Raw genomic sequence first — 22633 nt, forward strand, 5'->3', positions numbered from 1 at the left:
TTTCTCATTTGTATCTCCTTCCCTTCCCCTCTCTGTCTCTCCCTCCCTCCTACCTTCTCATGCAGCATTAATTTCCAGCCATCCTACCAATACCAGCCCATCAGGTCTGCTGGCTTACCTGGATATTCATCTCCATGACACACACAGTAATCTTTCAAGTGCTAATCCAAAGACACTGATCCAAACAAAGGAAGACAGCAGTCCCTACAGGATGCATTACTAACAGAAAGTGTCTAGTTCAATCATCACTATATTATTACCATCATCATCATTAATTAGGTGTCTGCCGTGTGCTAGTTTTATAAAAGATGACTAACCACCCGTTTCCTAAAAGACCAATAAATTTTTAGCAAGGCCAAATTACTCTGTGCCAAAAGCCAAATACTGTACAGGGTGGTGAGGGTACAGAACAAAGAAACCAAGAGAGAAGAGGGATTTGGGCTCAGTGACCAACTCTGAAAGCTGACAACTGCATGAAAGGAGGTTAACCAGTAACAAGGGGATAACTGCAAATTGTTTCCCCAGCTTCATTAAAATATAAATGACATATAACACTGTATAAATTTAAGGGGTACAAAATGATGATTTGATACATGTGTACATTGTGAAATGATTACCTTAGGTTAGTCAACTTCATCACCTCACATTTTTCTTTTCTTTTTTGTAGATGTATTGAGAACTAACATCTACTCTCTTAGAAAATGCTAAGCATGCAATACAGTATTGTTAACCATTATCACCTTGTTTTGCCTTATATCCCTTGGACTTACTTACCTTATAGCTGGAAGTCTGTACCGTCTGACCATCTTCACTCATTCCCCTACTTCCTAAACCACAAATCTACTCGCTAAATCTATGAGTTGAGGGTTTTTAAGATTCCATGTATAAGTGGAATCATACAATAATTGTCTTTCTTTGTGTGACTTATTTTACTTTGCTTAATGCTCTTCAGTTTTGTCTGTTGTCAAAAATGGCATAATTTTCTTTTTTATGGCTGAATAATATCTCATTAAAAATATATATACCATATTTTCTTTATTCATTCTTCAATCGACAGACACTTAAGTTGTTTCCATGTCTTGACTATCCCAAATAATGCTGAAATAAACATGAAAGTGCAGGTAGGTCTCCAAGATGGTGATTTCATTTCCTTAGGATATATGACCATAAGCTTGATTGCTGGATCATTCTGCAGCCTCGAAATAGTCCGTGACAGACACACAAAGGAATTACACCCATAACCTAAACCTACATTCAAAACAAAAATTTTTTACATGTAGTTTCAACATATATAAATGCAAATACAATTACACACACATAAATACATGGATATACATGTAACTGTACCAATAACTGTATCTATGATAAAACATATTCAAAACAGTCATTTAAGTGAAGGGATAAAGAACAGTTATATCCTTTAATAGCAATTCTAATATCTCTTTGTTTCTCCATGGAATCACCTTGAGCAACTTCTGAGATGTATGCACTCTACTTTGCAGATGGTTATTCTAGCCATCTGAGCCTTCAGCCCCTTCAGCAAGGAAAGTCTGTTTTCAATCTGTTCTGCTATGCTGAGCAAATCCTAAATATAAGCATCTATGAGATTCACTAATAGCGCTGAAAAGTCAAAGACGAACAAATATCAAACTCAGTTCTAGCCCTCAAGGTGCTCACAGGTCATAATGGGAGCGAGCCACAGGAAACAGCCTTTGTCAGCAGAATGTTGGACGTTTGCTTGTGTGCACCTAGCCCAACCTGGCTTCCCAGGTGGCTCAGTGGTAAAGAACCCAGCTGCCAAAACAGGGGACTCAGGAGACAGGTTCGATCCCTGGGCCTGAAAAATTTCTTGGAAGAGGAAAGGACAACCCACTCTAGTATTCTTACCTGGAATATCCCAGGGACAGAGGAGCCTGGTGGGCTGCAGTCCACAGGGTCGCAAGGAGTTGGACATGACTGAGCAACTGAACACAAACATACACCCCCATCTAGCCCAACCTGGGGAGGAAGAATGGGTAATACTTCCAGGAGCACAGCTGAACCTGGGGGTGGAGCATGGGTGGGAGTCAGGAATTGAAGTACGGTGATCACTTGATTGAGTGAAAATTTGTGTTTTCATGTAGCCTTCCAAAAAATACAACAGTGAAAAGGAGAGCACTGGCTAATTGAGCCAGAGAATAAATTGAGAATTAAAACCCAGAAAAGAATATAAGAAGGCATATGTAACATGTTTTGACCTTTGAATAATTAATTTGGAATTACACAAAGTTTAAAAGCCAAAATCTTGGCATCCCATTCCTAGCTTCTTAGCCTAATCCCTGAAAAACAGGAAGTAAACTCATTTTTAAACCTCTTGAACTCCATGACCCTATCTATAAAATGAGATGTCAACACATCACTCATTCACTGTAGAAAATACTTTAATCACTAAACATACAGATATCTCCTGTAAATGTATTTTGAAGCTTCTAAATGTAATCTAAGACCTTGTCTAAGTATCAATCAATGAAGTTTTATCATCCCAATGAGACTGGACTAATTTTCAAAGGGGAAAACTGAGTCATAAGAATGGCAATAACCTGTGTACACTGGCACCGCTGAAGCCCAGGCTTATTGTCAAGTTTTCTACCATCCGTAGTCTACGGTCCCTATGGTTTCTCCCTTGGACGCTCTTCTCTTGTGTACCCTCTCACTGGTCCCCTCACCACTCCCGTAAATGTGCTGAGAGCTCCCACATCTCTTCCTGTAGCCTTGACCTTTTTTATGACCTCCATGCCCCTTCATCCAACTGCCTTCTGGCCACTGCTCTATTGGATGTCCCAGTTGAAATGTCCAAACTGATATCATTATTTTCCCTCAACAGACCTAACCATCTTCCTGCCTTCTTAGTTGGGAGAATGGTAGATTCCCCCATCCAGAGCTGAGGAGTTACCCTTCACTTCTCACATTTCTCACCCATCAATCACCCAGGACAATGTGCTTCCTTCTAACTAGCTCTCAACTCTCAAATCTCCCACACATCTCCATTCATGTGGCCACTACTAATATTCCACTGGTTTTGCCGAAATAGCCTTCTTTCATCCCGATTTAATTTATTTTACTTTATTTTTCCAATCCATTTAAAAATGTAAATTGTATCATGGCATTCTCTTGTCTAAAACCCTTCAAGGATTTCTATCACCCTTAGTACAAAGTTCAAATGCCTTAACACTGTTTATATGGACCTTTGGGACCTGGCCTCTCTACATGCTCAGATTCACCTCTCACCTCTTCCCTCCTTAAACTCTATGTCCTAGCCATGCTGAATTCTTTCTAATCCATGAATGCGCTGTACTCTCACTACTAGGCTCTCATCGACATAGTTCCTCTACTGGAAATACTCCTCCCTCTTCATTTGATTAATACCTACTTATTTTTCACATAATCTTCCTCGAGGAACTGTTCCCTCAACCACTAAATTAATTTATTAGCCATGTAATGTATTCCCAAATGCATCCATACTAGTCAAGAAAGTATGAGCTGTGCTGTGGCAACAATAAACCCCAATTCCTTAGTGACTTAGTAACATTTTAATTTTTTAAATTTAATTTGGAAATAATTTCAAACTTACAAAAAGTTACAAACCTAAAATTAGTACAAGGAACATCCATACACGCTTTACCCAGATTTGCCTATTGTTGATATTTTACCCCCATTTGCTTTTTGTATTTGAGGGTGAGCTACATAGATCATGGCCCTTTGCCGCTGAATACTTTAGTGTGTATTTCCTAAGACTAGTAAGGTCTCTTATATAACCATAGCACAACTGTCATCTTCACAGGTTGACAATACAATACAATACAATCTAATACAATACTTTAAAAAATCTAATCTAATATTCGCATTCCAATTTTGTCTGCTGATCTAATTATGTCCTTTGCAGCACTTTCCCCCTTTCATTACATAATCTATTCTTAGGGTAGATATAGCATCTAGTTGGCTCCTTTAATCTGGCATATTGTCACAGTATTTCTTTATCTTTTACGACATTGACAATAAAAGTTTATTTCTCATTCACATCACAGTCTGAAGCAGCCTGGGCTACCCTCCTCCATTTGTAGTTATGCTCACTGGCATATGTGGCCTCCAAAGTCATCAAGGCTGGGTAAGAGTGAGCATGGAGAAAGCATGCCCCAGATGAATGTGACACATTGCTTCCACTCACATGCCTTTGGTGAAAATTAATCACACAACCCTACCAAATGCAAGGAGCAGAGAAATATAGAAAAGCAGACAGATGAGTGAGTCTAACAATCTCTGCTATCCATCCTATATTTCCTGTATCATGAAATATCATTTTTTATTATAAATGCCCATGGAACTAGTTGTCACACATACAGATTTTTGATTGTGTCATAGCAGGGATTTCTTAGTCACTGCCAGCCCCTTAGAACCTAGGACATACACTTAGAACTTAGAACCCCTGGGACATACACAGGGCTCATTAAATACTTGTTGAATGAATGAATGAACAAGTTTGCTCAGTTTACATATTATTTCAAGTATGAGGCAACCTCAAGAACCTTAACGGGACTTCTCTGGTTAAGAATAGCCTTTTCATGCAGGAGATGCAGGGGAAGCAAAGATTCCATTTAAGTCATATAAATATCATCAGCCAGTCTCTCTAGAGCCTTTAACAATTTGTTAGAGAAGATTCTCTATTTCTTCCTTAAAGTCCTTGGTTGGACATTAACAATTATGTGGAGAGTACTAAGAATATAATACGTGTAAGACCTTAAAAACCTACAGTCCACAGCTATAGAGGCTCACAATATCATGAAACTGACCAAAAATGATGCCAGTGTTGGAACTGAGACTTCTGCTTCCATTGTTCATGATATTCTCTCCTTTTACCTGGTAGCCTGGTCAAGTTCCAGTTTTATTGAGCTGGTCACTGCCTCTATTTAACTGTTCTTATCTCACATCCAAATTCATTAATACGCTAGATCTCTATTTTCAGGTGTAGGCTTAGAAATCTCTCATTGTGTTTGAGATCAGCTACTTCCATGTCTGTTTCTCACATGAATCTCTGGGAAATGGGTCCCTGTTTTCTTCACCTACATTTACCCACAGTATTCATGCTAATTGACAAGAGTTGTTACAGATTTAGTGGCCTAAGCCTGAAGGGTTTTGCACTGTTCTGTGGTTTCCTAGTCAGAAACCTCAGCTTTGAATTCACCCTGAAATTGGAGCTGGGACATCTAAGCAGATGTGACATGGCAGGCAAAGGCTAAAGAAATATATATACATCATCCTGGCTCCGGTAATGGTGGCTTTCATCATATTTCTTCCCTTTAACACAGCACAGTTAGCTCTTTTGTAAAGACTTTACCTTGAACATCTCTTACTAATTAAGCCCTTCCTTCCTGGCAGTCTCTTTGTACTGCAAATGGGATTCAGCACTGGCTGCTGGGTGATTTGCAGCCACAGGAGTTAGAAAGAGCAGAGTGCCTAGAGAGCACTCTGGAAAGGGTGGGAGAGGAGGAGGGGGTGAGAGGAGTGATAAATTGTTCATTTGTGCTAAGAAAAAATTACATATCCCCCCCTGGACTTTCCCAATGAGCACTGAATTGTTTTATTACCAAGTCCTAAAAAAGAGCCAGAAAATGAGTATTAGACATGTGGAAAACCTACTTTAAAGGAATAGTTCATCTGGCAAACAATTTGAAACAGTGCTTTTTTCAAACTTGCTTTTTCTTAACAACCAACATACATATGGTGATCATTTTATGCCAGGCAGTTTTTAAGCTCTTAATGTATAACTAATTATTTAAATCTTTGTATAAAATTTATGAAGTAGATGCCATTATTATGCCCATTTTATAGATGGGAAAACTGAGGTACTAGGAGACTGAGTATAGTCAGTTCTTGCAATGTTAAGAGGCAGAGATAGACTTTGACTTGGCAGTTTGAATTCAGTCAATGTGCTTAACCACTACACTAAACTCTCTTAGGGAAAAAAAAGATAACTGTGACTAAATTTCCTTACTTAGTACATGTTTTACTTTGAGCAAATTGTTTAATCTCAGTTTCTGTCTCCTTGCCTGGATCAGGCTAATAGTTTCTACCTTGCAGTTTGGATAGAAGAATTAGTGGCAAAGTCTATAAAGTACCTATTACTGGAACCCACACATTGACTCCATAATAGTAGTTTTTAATCTTTGTCTTTCTTTATATATCAAGAGGGATTCCACAACAACTTCTTCTGTAAACAGAATCACCAGGCAAGATGTAATTGTTTAAATCCAAGCCCACAGGCACTGAATAAATATGAATATTTATAGTTTCAGTATTGAAAACCTAATCTCAACTAGACAAATGTCATGGATCCAATCACCTGGGAGAAATTTCCTAAAATCTTCAGATGTCTCTTCCTGTAGCTCACTAGGTACTGGCCAGTTCCCAGTGCCAGCCTCACCCTGGGGGACCCTTGGTCAAGTCCAGGCCCTCTGGGCCCATTCAAGACAGGCTTGAGTATTGGCTCAAGGTCTCCCCAGAGTATGCCTCATTCCACACATACCACAGAGTTCAGCCTAGAATCCTCCCCTAACCTCCCAAGAGCTCTTCAGATTGGGTGTGGCCTGGGTTAACCACCTAGAGAAGATCAAGGTTTGAAAGAACTCCACTGAGGAAGAGGAGGAAGAGAAGGGTAAGAAACAGAGCATCATTCCAAGGTCCTTAGTATTTCTTGGGCCCAGGTGAAGCCTTGCACCACGCAGGCTGTGCTGTGCTTAGTTGCTCAGTCATGTCCAACTCTTTGGGATCCCATGGACTGTAGCCCGCCAGGCTTCTCTGTCCATGGGATTCTCTAGGCAAGAACACTGGAGTGGGTTGCCATGCCTTTCTCCAGGGGATCTTCCCAACCCAGGCAGGCTCAGAAGTGCCTTTCAGCCTTCATGCAAACTTCTTTCATGGAAGGAAAAAGCCATAAAATACACAGCTTCCAGCCAGGGCCTGCAACCACAACAGGCTTTTGTCTAGAGGATGAAAACACAGAGGAAATGCAGGCAGAGGGAAGGGAGATTAATCGAAATGGACGCCACTTTGCAAGCCCAGCCACATGAAGGATATCCCTGAAGAACACTGAGGAGGGTCAAGCGGGGTGTCTGTGCTACCTGGGATCACTTGGAGGGCCTCAAAAGCTTCAGACAGCTCGTTCTTTCATCATGAGGCAGGTGATGAGCGACCCTGGAGCTGACGCTTTGAGGGTGAAATTGAAAGGGGTAATCCTGATGTGTGGTTTTGTCAGAAGAGAATAAAAACTGTCACTAGAAAAAGAAAATTGCTAATGAAAGGGCACGAGCCTTTCCCGTCTACTCAGAAGAGTGAAAGAAAGTGCATTTGCTCAGCTGCTGAACTTTGCTTGAAGAACAAAGAAAGATCCATACACCGGGGGAACTCACGGTACCTCTGTGAGGGTGAGGACTCGTGGTCAGATTATAACTTTAGTTTGAGGATATTGTTGTTAAAGTCCCCAGATATGAAATTAATATAATTAGGTAATAGCTCCTGAACGTAAATCTCTCATCAAACTGAGAGTAGGCAAAAGTAGCTAGAGTGGACCTCATTAAAATTGAATTAGTAAATGCCAGCTTCCAGAAGAATGTCAACAAGAAAAAAAAAATGCAATGACGTTAAACTCAGAAAGGGGCAGAGGCAAAGCAGTGCAAAAGGAATTGGGCGCCAGGAAACTGAGTTTGTGCCCTGCTGGCAGCTGTATGAACACCATGTCCAGCACCCTGGACAAATGGCTCAAGCCAGTGTTTCTTAATGTGAAAGCATTAGTCACTCAGTTGTGTCCAACTCTTTGGGATCCCGTGGACTGTAGCCCACCAGGCTCCTCTGTCCATGGAATTCTCTAGGCAAGAATATTGGAGTGGGTAGCCATTCTCTTCTCCAGGGGATCTTCCCAACGCAGGGATCAAACCTGGGTCTCCCACATCGCAGGTATATTCTTTACTGTCTGAGCCACCAGTGTTTCTTAAACCAGAGCATTAATCAAATTCTCTGGAGGTCTGGTTAAAATGCTGGGCGTCACCCCAGAGTTAAAATGCAGATCGCTTGGCCCCATGCCAGAGTTTCAGGTTCCCCAGGTATGATATGGAGCGTGAAAATTTGCATTTCTAACAGGTTCCCAGGGGGAGGCTGATGCTGCTGGTCCTAGGACCTCACCATGGGATCCAGTAGGCCTTCCTGGGCCTCAGTTTCCATGTTAATAAAATGACAGTGGAAAGCAGGTGATCTCTAAGGCCCCCTCCTGTTCTAAAATTCTTTGAGATGAAAAACCTGGGAAAACAAGAGTAGCAAAAGATTTTCTCTGAAATAATAGGAACAGTTCTGCATGCTGCCTGAATCTTCAAGGAGCCATCCAGAGGAATGTACTCTGGTTTGGTCATCTACCAAAGACCCAGACAGCAGCCCAGAACCCTGAAGAGCCATCCTTGGTGGCTGGCAGTGCCGGCCAGAATCTGGTGCTTCCTCCCATCTGTGAGAAAAGGAAAACATACAAGAGACATCAGAACTGTCATCAGTCAAAAATGATGTTAATTTAATTGGAGTCCCAGTCATTTGTGAGGAAGGGTCAGCCATAGGCAACTGAGGAAGGATTCTCTCAGATCTGATGATTCCAGGGACAAGAGAATCATTTTAAGAGATACATGTTATCCTGTTTTAACTGTAAATGCACAGTCAGTTGTTCATTTTTGTCACTTTCATATGCCTCTATGTGAATGTGTTGGCTATGCTTGGCTTTTGGGTAAGAAAAATAAAACAATTACTGAAAAGAAAAAAAAAAACTCCAGAGCCCACTCACAGGTTTGAGAGCTGATTGCTCACTTTATACTTGTTAGTTTATGTAAGTGAATAAGGTAATAAGATTTGAGTCTTTGATATTCCTTGCCTCTTCAGTCTTTCCCCTCATATTTACTTATATATATATTAATTTTTTAATAAATATGTATTTCTTATAATCATGAAAGTGAAAGTGAAAGTGAAGTCACTCAGTCGCGTCTGACTCTTTGCAACCCTATGGCTCCTCTGTCCATGGGGTTTTCCAGGCAAGAGTACTGGAGTGGGCTGCCATTTCCTTCTCCAGGGGATCTTCCCAACCCAGGGATCGAACCTGGATGTCCCGCACTGCAGACTTATAATCATAATGTGTATGTAAAAGTATGTAAAATTGACATAGCTAAGGACTGTTGAGCAAATTTTACAGAAATATGTATTCTTATTCATATTTATAATTAGTTGAGCTTATATATATATGCATAAATATAGGCATTATATAATTAAACCTATATATTCCTTTAAAAAACTTATGTAACTTCTTATATAAACTCATATGAGATCTCTTCTACAATGTCTTCCCTGATCCTTCATGATCAGATTCATGTAGTAAAAATTTGCTTTTAGATGAGAATATAAATATATATGCATATTCAATTTTCTTATCTAATACATATGTATATTCAATTACTTATAAGGTTAAAAAAATGACTTTAGAGTAAAGCCACCCTAAGTTCATATTTTGGCTGCACCATTTGGTTGCTAAGAGATGGTGGGCAAGTTACTCAACCCCTCTGAACCTCAGTTTCCTTCAGGGAAAATGGGGATAAAGAGTACTTACCTCATAGGGTCATGGTGAGAATTATATGAGGTAATATGCAATTAAGCACTACATTTATAAAATGGTAGCTTTATTATAAAACAATGTGACTTTTTTCATTAAAATGCTTAATAAATTATGTATGGAGCTTAATAAATATTAAATTAACATAATCAGCTTCTAACTTAAAAATTAGGTCTCTATTTCCAAGGTTAACTTCAAAAATAATGTGGGACATGTCAGATAGCTCCCAGGAGGGGAAATGTTGTAAACGTGTTAACCTAACAAGCAATGATCATGACTGAGGGAAACAGGGTCATTTTATGAATTTGCTAGCTGGTCTCTCCTGTTGGATCTTTAGCCATGACTTGGAGCCAGTGATTCATGAAATGGTCTTTTTAGGTATTTGCCTGGTGGCCCAGTGGTGAAGAGTCTGCCTTGCAATGTAGGGGCCCAGGTTTGATCCCTGGTTGGGGAGCTAAGATCCCACATGCCAGGAAGCCACAAAGCCTGCACACCACAGCCAGAGTCCGTGAGCAACAATATAAGATCCTGCATGATGCAACAAAGACCTGATACAGCCAATTAAAGAAAAAAAGAAAAAGAAATGGTCTTTCTGGCCAATATCTCTGACCTCAACTACTTTGAAGTCTCTCACCTCCACTTTATGTATGATGTTCAGCTGCCTATTTGCCATTTTCAAACACAGCCTTTTCCATATTATCACCTGGACAGAAATGCCTGCCATCATCCAGTCACATTTACAGACACTTCCAAGCTTTGGATTCACCTACTATGAGGAAAATATGCATAAAAACTCGGTCTTTGCCTTGAGTTGCAATTTTTGTCTAAAGTCTTCAATTTTACATTTGGTAAAGAATTAACTATGTTGATTAAATTGTCAAGCATTTGGAAAACTGCTCCATGGACAAGGCTCTGGACTGAGCATTAAGGAGGACTACATTTGGGAAAAAACATAATCTTAAAGTCTAACAGAAACAGTATCTAGACACATGTAAGTACCACAGGTAAAGAGTAGAATGTAATGAGTATCACAAAATATTGCTCCAAACTAAGATATGCCATTCAGAAAGCAAAATCTTTCTCTAATAAGAGAGATCTAGGAAGGCAGGATATTGAACAGATTTAAAGTTTAGTATTTCTCTAAAACAGCATGGATTGAAAGAGGAAATTGCAGGATGAGGCAATATTTACAAAGATATTGACATAAAAATGTGGGATTTCTTTTGACCACAAGTAACATAGGAAATGTAAAGGAATGGACAATAGTTAATATTGACTCACATATGCTGAATGCCTGCCTTGTGCTTTATGTACTTTTGTCCATTATTTTATTTGATCTTCATAACAACCTTATAAAATGAATATTAACTGAAACCAACACACTTTCCCATCTCTGGAAACAATACTACGAACAGGCAAAAAATAGTTTAGCTATTTGTTCCTGAAATACTCCTGGAAGATAAGACTGTGAAGTATATAAGATAGCTCACATCAAGGTCCTTGCCCTCTGGTGCCCACCAATCCAAAGCCACTGTCATAAACTACCCAATTCCAACCTCTCCTGCCTTTTCAGACCCACTTTAAAGTCATACAGCCCTGGCCCTAAAGTCCTATAAAAAATCCTCCCTTGACTTCCCCCTTTTGAGATACTATATTTTTGCCAGTGGTAATCTTTCCCTAACTGCAATAAGTCTATCAGCTTATGTTTGATCAACAGATTTTTTAGTTGTTTTCTAAGGACAACTACTAACATTACTACAAATATTGAAGACATATTAATATTATATTTCCATTTTACAGATAAGGAAACCAAGGCACAGAAAGGTGAGCTAACCTGTTCAATGTTTTAACAGTCAGTGGCAGAGCTGGGACTGAAACCCAGATTTTCTGATCCTTAAGTCCAAGCTCTTGACCAGAGAGTGGAGGCTATAAACGGCAAGATGGGAGTCTGAATATTTTTGGTACTCAGAGGGATGTTCAAGGGCCCCTCCTCCTAAAGCCTTCTTGATTCCTGCTTTCTACCACAGGAGGAATTCCTCTACAACAACACTAGCAAGGGGCCACTGGAGCTTCTGTTTCAACATTTCAAGATATGGATCCATGCTGACTCCGAAGACAGCCCCTCATATGATTCCACTGAACTAAGCATTCTTTAGCAGTGGGTATTTACAAAAACAGAAGAAGACCACTTATTAGGAGCATGGATCCAACCCATATTCCTTCACCCTGGCCCAAGAGTAGAAGATGCTTCAGTGTCTTCCTCCTTGGAATGGAGTCGGCTTATGGTGTCATGATTCTAATCACTCCACCCAAACCACGGTTCAGTTTAACAGGCCCCTTGAATTTCATCCTGGGGTATCCAGGGAAATACAGTTGGGTCTTCAGACACCACTTCATGCTTCCAATCACAGCACTTCCAGTTAATCCCTGGGATTCAGATGTTTAGACTGAATTTCCAAACTTCTATTCATCAGGGCACAGCCAGCTTCTCACTGATTCTTTTCCCTAAAGCTATTACTTCAGAAGTAGGGAACACCAAGTAAGGAGGCATGGAAGAAGGTAACTCATTGATTTATTTCCTCCTGAAACTCAGCCAGATGATTCAGGATCTAACTTCTATTTGACCACTTCTCTTTTTTTAAATTTGATAAGCAAGAACATCCTTCTGGCTGAGTTGTGCTCACTGATACAAAGCTAACTTTGTGATCACTTCTGAGCCAAAATATAATCAGAAATTCTTTGACTTCTATCTTTTCCAAAAGGATAAACATACACAGAAGAAAATTATCATATACGAGATAATATCTCATTTGTCTTTTTTCTTTCCAACCTCAAGTTTAAAATATTATCCAGAGAATTTCAACAATTCATTACTTCAAAAATACTAGTTTAGCTCCCAAATTCACATCAACCATGAGCTTGAGAAGCAAGTCTTCCACCAAAATCATGCATTTTTATTAAAAGGAGGTGAGAGCAATGACAGGTTCCTGGAACACATCTCTCTCAGCCCCCTGAAATTAAATTCATCCAGGCCCAGAGAGTTGAGCTCAGTTTCAGAAATTACACTCTTATTACATCCTCCAGAGTTGTGTGCTTCACTTTCCTTAATAATTCTTAACTAGAATTGCTTTTCCTTTCTGAGAAATTGATATCTCCCTCCTCTATACACATATAGCAATTTATTGGTACCTCTATCCTAGCACTTACTCCTGTCCTGGGCCATCGTTCATTTAAGCAGCTTAAATGCAGGGATCATTTTTTGTGTCCTTTCAGTACCTACCACTGTGTGGATAGGAGGCCCAGTGCTGTTTGTTGAGTTTCTGGATGGAGCTAATGAAAATGACATTTTGAAGGAGTAGCTCAGGATGATTAATCTGGCTGTGGTACATAGGAGACTTGGGAAAATGTGCAGAACAGAAGTAAGGGAATTACTTAAAGAGCAATCATGATATCTTAGTGGGAGATTAAAAGGGCCTGAACTAGGGAGATGGCAACAGGAATGGAAATAAAGCACTAATATGAGAGAAAATGGGGAGAGCATAGGCATGGTTGACAAGTGCTTGAATCTGTGCGGTGAATGAGCTTGCCCAAGATAACTAGCTGATGACTAAAAATGCTTCTCTAAAGTATCACCAAGAAGGGACTGCCCTGCCAGGGACTACTTTTCCCTACCACCCACCTTGTACCTAGGTTGAGCCATAGGACTAGCCTTTGCCACTGAAATGTAAAAGGACGTAATAAGAAGTAATGTGTGTCACTTCCAGGTCCAAGTGGTTAAAAAGTAGATCAAATAGCCACGTGATTTTTCGTCTCATTTATCACTCAGAAGGAGAAAATTCTAAGGTCCTAGAAGAGGTTGGAGACACTGGGAAAAATGCCTGTGTCCTTGAGTGACCATATGGAAGGCTGCCTATGAACGAAGAATACCTATACTGTACTTTACACAAGTGAGGCATGAATGGCTATTTGTTTAGTTTATCTATTACAGCAGCAAGTGTTATCTTAATCAAAACAGAAAGGGGCAGGAAAAGCCATGGATATTCTTGGGTCCCTAGTGGCATCCAGTCCTTTGGAGAATGGCGGCACTGTCTTAATATAGTGAGGTGTATCAAGAGGAGGACCATTAAAGAGGGGACTGTCAATACACAGAGGAATGGTATCATGACGTTAGGAAGATGCCAGAAACTGGAAGTCTGAAGACTCAGCCCTAGACTCAGTTGCCCTGCTTAAAAAGTATGTCCTTAAACAATTCTCTTAACTTTTCAGCCTCAATTTCTTCACCCAGAGTGTAATACATGAAGATATTTCTTTCAAAAAAATTTTTATTGGGGTATCATCAATTAACAATGTTGTGATAGTTTCACATGGACAGCAAAGGGTCTCAGCCATAAATATACATGTATCCATTCTCTCTCAAACTTTCCTCCCATCCAGTTTGCCACATAACATTGAACAGAGTTGCCAGTGCTATACAGTAGGTCCTATTGGTTGTCCATTTAAAATATAGTAGTGTGCCTCTAATACCAGACCATCTGACCTGTCTGTTGAGAAACCTGTATGCAGGTCAGGAAGCAACAGTTAGAACTGGACATGGAACAACAGACTGGTTGCAAATAGGAAAAGGAGGACATCAAGGCTGTATATTGTCACCCTGCTTATTTAACTTATATGCATAGTACATCATGAGAAACACTGGGCTGGAAGAAATACAAGCTGGAATCAAGATTGCCGGGAGAAATATCAATAACCTCAGATATGCAGATGACACCACCCTTATGGCAGAAAGTGAAGAAGAACTAAAGAGCCTCTTGATGAAAGTGAAAGAGAGTGAAAAAGTTGGCTTAAAGCTCAACGTTCAGAAAACTAAGATCATGGCATCCGGTCCCATCACTTCATGGCAAATAGATGGGGAAACAATGGAAACAGTGGCTGACTTTATTTTTTTGGGCTCCAAAATCACTGCTGATGGTGATTGCAGCCATGAAATTAAAAGACGCTTACTCCTTGGAAGGAAGGTTATGGCCAACCTAGATAGCACATTTAAAAGCAGAGATATTACTTTGCCAACAAAGGTCCGTCTAGTCAAGGCTATAGGTTTTCCAGTAGTCATGTATGGATGTGAGAGTTGAGACTGTGAAGAAAGCTGAGCGCCGAAGAATTGATGCTTTTGAACTGTGGTGTTGGAGAAGACTCTTGAGAGTCCCTTGGACTGCAAGGAGATCCAACCAGTCCATCCTAAAGGAGATCAGTCCTGGGTGTTCATTGGAAGGACTGATGTTGAAGCTGAAACTCCAATACTTTGTCCACCTCATGTGAAGAGTTGACTCATTGGAAAAGACCCTAATGCTGGGAAGGATTGAGGGCAGGAGGAGAAGGGGACGACAGAGGATGAGATGGTTGGATGGCATCACTGACTCGATGGACATGGGTTTGGGTAGAGTCCGGGAGTTGGTGATGGACAGGGAGGCCTGGCGTGCTGTGATTCATGGGGTCGCAAAGAGTTGGACACGACTGAGTGACTGAAGTGAACTGAATGTAAGTGTGTCTCTCACTATCTCTTCCCCTCATTCTTCCCCTCTGGTAACCATAAGTTCCTTCTCTAAGTGAAGACAAGTCTTTTAAACAATAAATAGCTATTCCAATGTAAAAATGGTGTTATTTTAATCTTATCATCCCCTTTTAAAATGGCAGGAGTACTTACAGATCATCTGAGCAAGAAAACTGCTAAACCTCACATAGCAGTTACTATAAGTGGGTACTGTGTTAACTCATATCATTTTCATGACAGATATTATTATTATCATCACTAATTCATAGGTGAAAAAATTGAAACACAGATGGTTTAAGTAATTTTCTCAAGGTCACACCACTAGTAAGTGGAAAAGTAGGGATCAAATCCAGGCAGCTTGCTCCCCAAATCTGTGCTCTTTACCACAACAAAAAGATATCCTCTCTGAGTACAGCATCTTCATTTTAGATGTGGAAACACAGGTCATGTCACACAGGTGGTTATGCACTAAATATAGACTACAGTGACAGAGAAGGCAATTTTCTCCCCAGGAAAATTCTAGTTTCTCATAAAAGGCTGGTTCTGCAGAAAATCACTGAGCTAAGAATGCATAAATTACTAAAGAAACTGAACCAGATATTTGAGCAGAATTTACGTTGATAGGAGAAAAAACAAAATGAGCCATACCCTTGCCATATCTTTCAAATATAAAACAGGAGTGCTAAGCAGATGGACTTATTTAAGTGTTTTCCAGGCAAACTCTTCCTATGGTTCTAAGACATATTCTAAGACAAACCAAGGCCCTGAAGGAAGTGAACTCCAGTCTCTTGAACCCTGTCCAGTCTGAAGCAGAAAAATGTCCCCAAGGTGACCATGAAGCCAGATCAAGCTCAACTCTCCTGAAAGCATTTAGCCAGGGTAAACCAAGTATGAGGAGCTGTCTTCCCCTCCTTAAACTCTTGAGATACTCAACCCTAAGAAACCTGAATGTCCAAGCAGAACCCCTGACAGGTGAGTGATACCAACTGAAACTGTATCTGGACAAAGCCCCCTGTGAACAAGACTCTGCCCTCCAGGCGCCATCTGAAGCCACTGCGTGAAAGAGAGGCCTCTCCTCATGTGAGACCCTTCCCACTTGCTTACATTCAGGTCAGAGAAAATCTCATGTAAGCCCCAGGGCCAACATGGTTCTCCCCTGGAACCAACTGATGGCAGGATCCACACGCCTTACTCATTTCTACTGTCCCTGTTTATGGAACATCATCATTCTCTCATGACATAGGTAGAGCATCTTAGATGAATTTCCAGATGGCTAGTTTGCGCCTTTCTATTTCCCACCCTGAGAGAGACACAGCTCCAGTGATGGCTACAGACCTGCACAGATGTTTTTGAGTATGTTTGTCACCCCATAAAGGGAAAGGAAAGTGAAGTCGCTCAGTCGTGTCTGACTCTTTGAGACCCCATGGACCGTAACCTATCAGGCTCCAATGTCTATGGGATTTTCCAGGCAAGAGTACTGGAGTGGGTTGCCATTTCCTTCTCCAGGGGATCTTGCTGACCCAGCGATCAAACACAGGTCTCCCACATTGCAGGCAGATGCTTTACCGTCTGAGCCACTAGGGAAGTCACCCCATATGGACTGCCTTATCTCTGACCATTTGTTGGCCTTGATTAACTCAAGAAAACTCAAAAATCAAAACACATTGACAAAGATCTTTGTTATAAAATGTGAAGAAATAAGATAAAATCAAGAAGAAAAAAATCATTCAAAATATACAAGAGAGTTAAGTAGGGATATTGTGAATCTGTGATGAAGAGAAAGAGACCAATTACTGTATAGATTTTTTTCCTTTTTGTCCCAATGCCAGGGGTTTAGAGATACAGATAACATTTGCCCCTGCCTCACAGGCTATCGCAGAAAAGCAGGGAAAACAGTTGTTTTTTACCTTTGGACCACATCACTTACAAAGCTTCTCCAGTATCTTACCTAACTGGTTTGCCCAGCAGCCCATTTTGGGCTTCTTGGGTGGCTCAGTAGGTAAAGAATCCTCCTGCAATGTAGGAGAGCAGGAGACTTAGGTTCAATCCCTGAGTCGGGAAGATCCCCTGGAGAAGGGAACGGCAACCAACTCCAGTAGTCTTGCTTGAAGAATCCCATGGACAGAGGAGCCTGGCGGACTACAGTCCATGGGGTCACAAAGAGTTGGACATGACTGAAGCGACTGAGCACAGCACACACAGCAGCCCATTTTATAGGAAACTAGGGTCAAATTATTTAAGTGATTTGCTCTAAATCAGAGTTCTAAACAGAACACATCTATGAATTCCAACCCCGGGCTCTTTGTCCTACACCACACTCCCTCTTGCATTACCAAGTAAATTTGTAGGAAAAAGCATAGTTCCGGCCATCAACCATCTGTGTGATCAAGGATGAATTACAACTTCTTTAGGGCCTCGGTGTCTTCACTTGGAAAATGAGGTTACACTAGAAATGGATGATCTACAGTTCTGAAAGTCTATGACTCCAGAAGTCTGTCCTCCATGAAGTTTAACAACCAGTATTTTTTAAATTGCCAGTTATAATTTATTAGTGGATCATGAAATTTACTTAGTGGGTACCCACCATTGCCTCTTTTTTTTTTTTTAAAGTGACATAAAACAGAAAAGGTTTGAGTAGAATAAGGAAGGGTAAGATAGGATTAGCATGCATCCCATGACATAAGGATGAACAATGTTTTGTAAAACGGCGTATGTGCACTGAGTCATAATATAAAATTTATTTCTTACTATGGGATCTGGTCAGAAATGATTGAAACTCAGGTTTAAATTATAGAGTCATGTGACACATTATAGCAGAGTTTTACTATATTCCAAAAATATACATACACTTGCTGGGAGGTGTTTTTGTCATCATTTTTTGTTTTCATTTTTGTGATTCACATGGCTCTGGCTTTACTTTCTCTTTCTGGTCATCTTTTCCTCCAACCAAGAGTTCTCATCACCTCCTTCCCTTTCTCACTTGCTCATCATCCCCCTTCTTTGGGGAGGCTTCTCCTGCTGTCAGACAGAAGGGAAGGTATCACGGTGTTAAATGGCATTGCAGGTTCTGCTACGCTCATGACACCTGGTTTCCTGAAAGGGGAAATACACATGATATAGAAAGTCTAGTTGTAAGGATACTAAAGGACCTGGAGATTCTGAGCACTAGTATTGTGCCATGGCAGGGACGGGCTACAATCAACTACATCTCTGTCTCTTCCATCCTCTCCTTGTAGAAGGGCGATTAACATAACTGTGTCCCAACTCTTCAAACAAAGGCCTCTCAGAAGGGGTCTATGTTGAGGGAAGTGGAGATTGTGTCTGCTTTCCCAAGGCTGGCAGCCTAAGAGAAGTTGCTTAAATTCATGCAAGGAATGGAGGTTTGGGGAGGAAATTGAGGACTAGGGCTTCCAATTTGCTGCTCAAAATCTTTCTCTTTCTAAAAACGATTGCCCCTTCTAGTTCAAGTTTAAGCAAGTGAGACAAGTAGTTCCATGAGACTGGATAGGAGTTCCATGACCCAGAGCCTCCCACAAGAGATTTCCAATTGTTACCCTTTCCTGGATCCTCTTGGGTACAAAAACTCTGACTTCCTGTGTGATTCAAAGTTTGAAGTCAAGGTCAGTGGCTAGAAAATGGAATCCGCTGTGCTATCAGATTCTCAGTCATTCAATGTCTGAGATGAAGGTCAGTGAAAACATTTGACAGAGACCTTTCATTCTAAATCATCTAGCTGGAAACTTGAGACATGGCATTCTCATTCTTCCTATCAGCCTGGTCTCAGGACAGCTTGGTTTGGAATAATGTCCAGGAAATTATTAGTAATTAGAATCTTCTGTTCCCAGCAGGCCCAGTCTATTAATAGGGATGTGAAATGTAAGTGTGATCTCATGAGTTCTGCATAAATACTCCCTTTTGGCCTCTCAGTGGCAAAAATACCAGTGTTTCCTTTTAGGGGCTGCAGGTGGAGGTGAGATGGGGCAGCCCCTGGCTCTAACTGGCTCCCTGAGCTGTGCATAGAATCATGGTGTCCACTTCGGATCTGCCTGGCAATGATGCCCTGTCAAGTGCTGCCATGTTAAGCGGCCCCTGTGGCTTTATAAAACAGCTGACCTGCTATTGACCTGTTCTGTGTCACTGCAGCTCAGGAGAAGTCTCTCTGGTTAAATTCTTATGGGCCCCATGATAGATTAAAATGAAGATTACAAAGGCACAGCTAAACCTAATGTCTCCCAATGGCCTCACAGTACAAGGAGCAGTTTCTATTAGGGGAGCACAGGTGAGCCCCTCCATGGAGGTGAGGTCAGTAGCAGTGACTCCTTTACCACTCAGTAAAGACCCCCTCCCAACTCCTATTCCTCCAAGGAAAGTCAATGATCTATCAGGGTCAGCCCCACATTTCTTCAGAACACAAATCTTTCCTTCATTTATTCCCAGATCCAAAGGTGGCTACACCAAATTTCCACAGGTAAAAATCTTATCTTGACCATCAGAGGTGAGTTACCAGGAATTATCTTTCTATCAGGGATGTTTAGCATCATTCCTACCCTGGCCATAGTCAAATAAGATAAGCACTTGCAGATGAGACAACCGAAGCACTAAAGAGGTACTCAGATTAGAGAAAATCAGTGTTGACAATCAACTTCCTGTATCATACAGGAAAGTGGCGTCCACCAAGGGAGCTGGGTAGTTGCAGTAGTTGAACCTTGGTTTCCTGAGAATTGAGTTTCCTGGGTATCAACACAGAGGGGTCTTGATGAGTTTCCCCACTTTCTTTGTTCAAGAGAAAGGAAGTGTATCAACTCCTGAGAGGTAGTAAAGCATGCCCCTAAATTTTTCCCTAAGATAAATTTCTCCCATGAAGCTTCATATTAGAAACCCGTGCATGAACAATGTCCTCAACAATAGGAAATGAAGTCACTATTTCAATAGGTGAAAACTAGCAGAATAACAAAACACTGCTTAGTGAACAGAGTCTGCTGGAGGCCAAGCAAGATGGCCTGACCAAATGTTTGCTATGGTCTGGCTTGATCAAAGAATGAAGAATAGAAGATCTGAAGAAATGAATAGGCCTTGCAACTGTCCTCCATAAATAGTACTTTCTTCTTGGAAAATAGAGTGGTCAGTCATGGTCTGCCCTGCCTTCCAAGACTACCTCCCCTAAAGAATCAACTCCATGGTCAAGTCACCATGACCCCACCTGCACTGACACAGGTGTTTAGAACAGGGCAGGCATTTCATCAGATGGCCAGATTCCTGTGAGGCCTGATTTGAAAGATGAGCAAAGCTAATCAGATGATTCTCTAGCCATTTGAATCCAAAGCCCCACTTGGCATCAGGAACGATTCTAAGATCAGAGGTAGGGAAAGCTGTAATGGCCAAATATCAATGGTAAGGAAGATGGAAGAAGATGCCATATGATATTAGAGGGAAAAAATGGTGAAGAGTAAGAACAGAGAACGTCTACACAAGAGGTAGAAACAATGCAATTCAGAGACCATGCAGCTCTTGAGAGAGATTGTGAGCACATACTCTCCCCAAAAGCTGCCATGGTTCCAAATCACCTCCCATTTCCAGGCTTGGCTATGATGATCCCTGGGGGATCTCTGCATTTTTGTAATAAACTCTCACTTTCTCAGATAAGGTTGAGTGGGTCTTTATAGTCTTTGCAAATAAAGAGCCTGGCCAAAACACAGGCTTTAATAAGAAACAAAACCATACAGTACACATGTCCTAGTCTCTGTATGGCAGGTATCATGTTGTTGAGTGAGGGCAGATCCAGTGCACAAAGGATCAACATCAGATGGTATGACAACAACGTGGACCAATCTCAAAGCCATTATGTTGAGTGAAAGAAACCAGGCTTAAAATGTTACACACTGTATGACTCCATTTATATGTCATTCTTGAAAAAACGCATAATAGTGATAGAGAACAGATCAGTGGATCCTGAGGCAGGGGTGGGAGGAGAACGTGACTGCAAGACGGCAGCACAAAAGCCTTTGGAAGATGATAGTGCCAGTCCATATCTTAACTGTAGTGGTGGTTACACAAATCTATACTTGTCTGTAAAAAGAAATTTAAAAAAGGAAGAAAGGAAAGGAGGGAGGGGGTAGGGGTGATCTCTCAGATAAGCAGCATTACTAAATGGACCATCAGCCAGACCAGAAGGAGAGCCAACTCTAGGCAAAATTCATCTTGGCATAGGCTCTTCTCAGTGCTCTTAGGCTTGTTTTTTTATCCCTCAATTCTTCATTCTCTTCTTTCTGGCTGACATTGCCTTCATGACAAAGCCACACCAAGGAAATGAGCAATAAAGGTGAAATTTCAAGCATCAACCAAGAGATAAGGGAAGTTTTGAGTTGGGATCAGATATTGCCATCTCTCCTAAAATCACACTGTAAGTCAGAACTAGTCACATGATCAGCTCCAGCTATAAACTCTCCTGGGAAGTTATCTGGCTTTCATTTCTGTTTTGTGTGTGTGTGTGTGCACACACATGCCCAGTTGTCCTCTTTTCCTGCCATTGAAGTGAAGTGAAATGAAGTCGCTCAGTTGTGTCCAACTCTTTGCGACCCCATGGACGGTAGACTACCAGGCTCCTCTGTCCATGGAGGAGGATTTTCCAGGCAAGAGTACTGGAGTGGGTTGCCATTTCCTTCTCCAGAGGATCTTCCCTACCCAGGGATTGAACCTGGGTCTCCCGCATTGTAGGCAGATGCTTTACCATCTGAGCCACCAGGGAAGTCCTTCCTGCCATTATCAAATTCATTTTTCCCTTCTTTTTTATACCTAGGAATGTCTCTTTTTCTATTCAGGAAGTCATTCTCTCAGCTTGCTAGAGAGATACTTCATGATTTTTTTCCCTGAACATGGAACCCAGAAGAAAAGCTTGGACTTGTAGTTCTCAGCTGTCTTTCAATTTTCTTTTTTTTTTAATTGGGAGATATTAGTATGTCCCAACTGACAGCAAAAGCTTGAGAAAAGTAACTGTGTGGAAAAAAGGGAGCCTCTGTTAGCATATAAGGCAGCAGCAGTCACATACTGGAGGCACTTACTTGTAACTTGAACAGGATCCTCAGATAAGTAGCAACAAAAGACCATCACAATTTTTTAGAGAGGGGTGGAAGGTAACTCTGCAAGTCAGACAGGACTCAGAAACAGTGGCAAAGGAATGTGAGAAGACCGTATACACCAGGGCTGGCCACTCATTAGTCACCTGCCATCTTACATGGTCATTATCTTCTCAGTCACTGAAATGCATAGAAGGCAATGAGGCAGAAGAGCAGTGGTTCAGGAGTCACAACCTGGAAACAGCATTTCCTAGAACCATGATCTTTGGGAACTTCCTTGGGAAAATTTCCTTAGCTTCCTCATCTATAAACAGAAATAACAAGAGTACCCACCTTGTAGAGCTG

General features: G+C 41.1%; 1 protein-coding gene and 1 non-coding gene across 4 annotated transcripts in view; both read right to left on the reverse strand.

The window, feature by feature from the left end:
* Window positions 1-1016: 1016 nt before the first annotated feature.
* LOC145514739 (uncharacterized) overlaps window positions 1017-22633 on the reverse strand; it is a 240677-nt gene continuing 219060 nt past the window's right edge. For all 3 annotated transcript variants that reach the window (XM_081513416.1, XM_081513414.1, XM_081513413.1), the window contains one exon: window positions 1017-1248. The gene's annotated coding sequence lies outside the window, so the exon portion shown is untranslated. The remainder of the gene's footprint in view (window positions 1249-22633) is intronic.
* Window positions 21889-21960, reverse strand: TRNAC-ACA (transfer RNA cysteine (anticodon ACA)). The gene has a single exon. It is a non-coding gene; the product is annotated as a tRNA-Cys (tRNA).

Source organism: Giraffa tippelskirchi, chromosome 7 (assembly GCF_054371585.1).
Source record: "Giraffa tippelskirchi isolate mGirTip1 chromosome 7, T2T-mGirTip1v1.2.pri, whole genome shotgun sequence".
NCBI classification, from domain to species: Eukaryota; Metazoa; Chordata; class Mammalia; order Artiodactyla; family Giraffidae; genus Giraffa; species Giraffa tippelskirchi.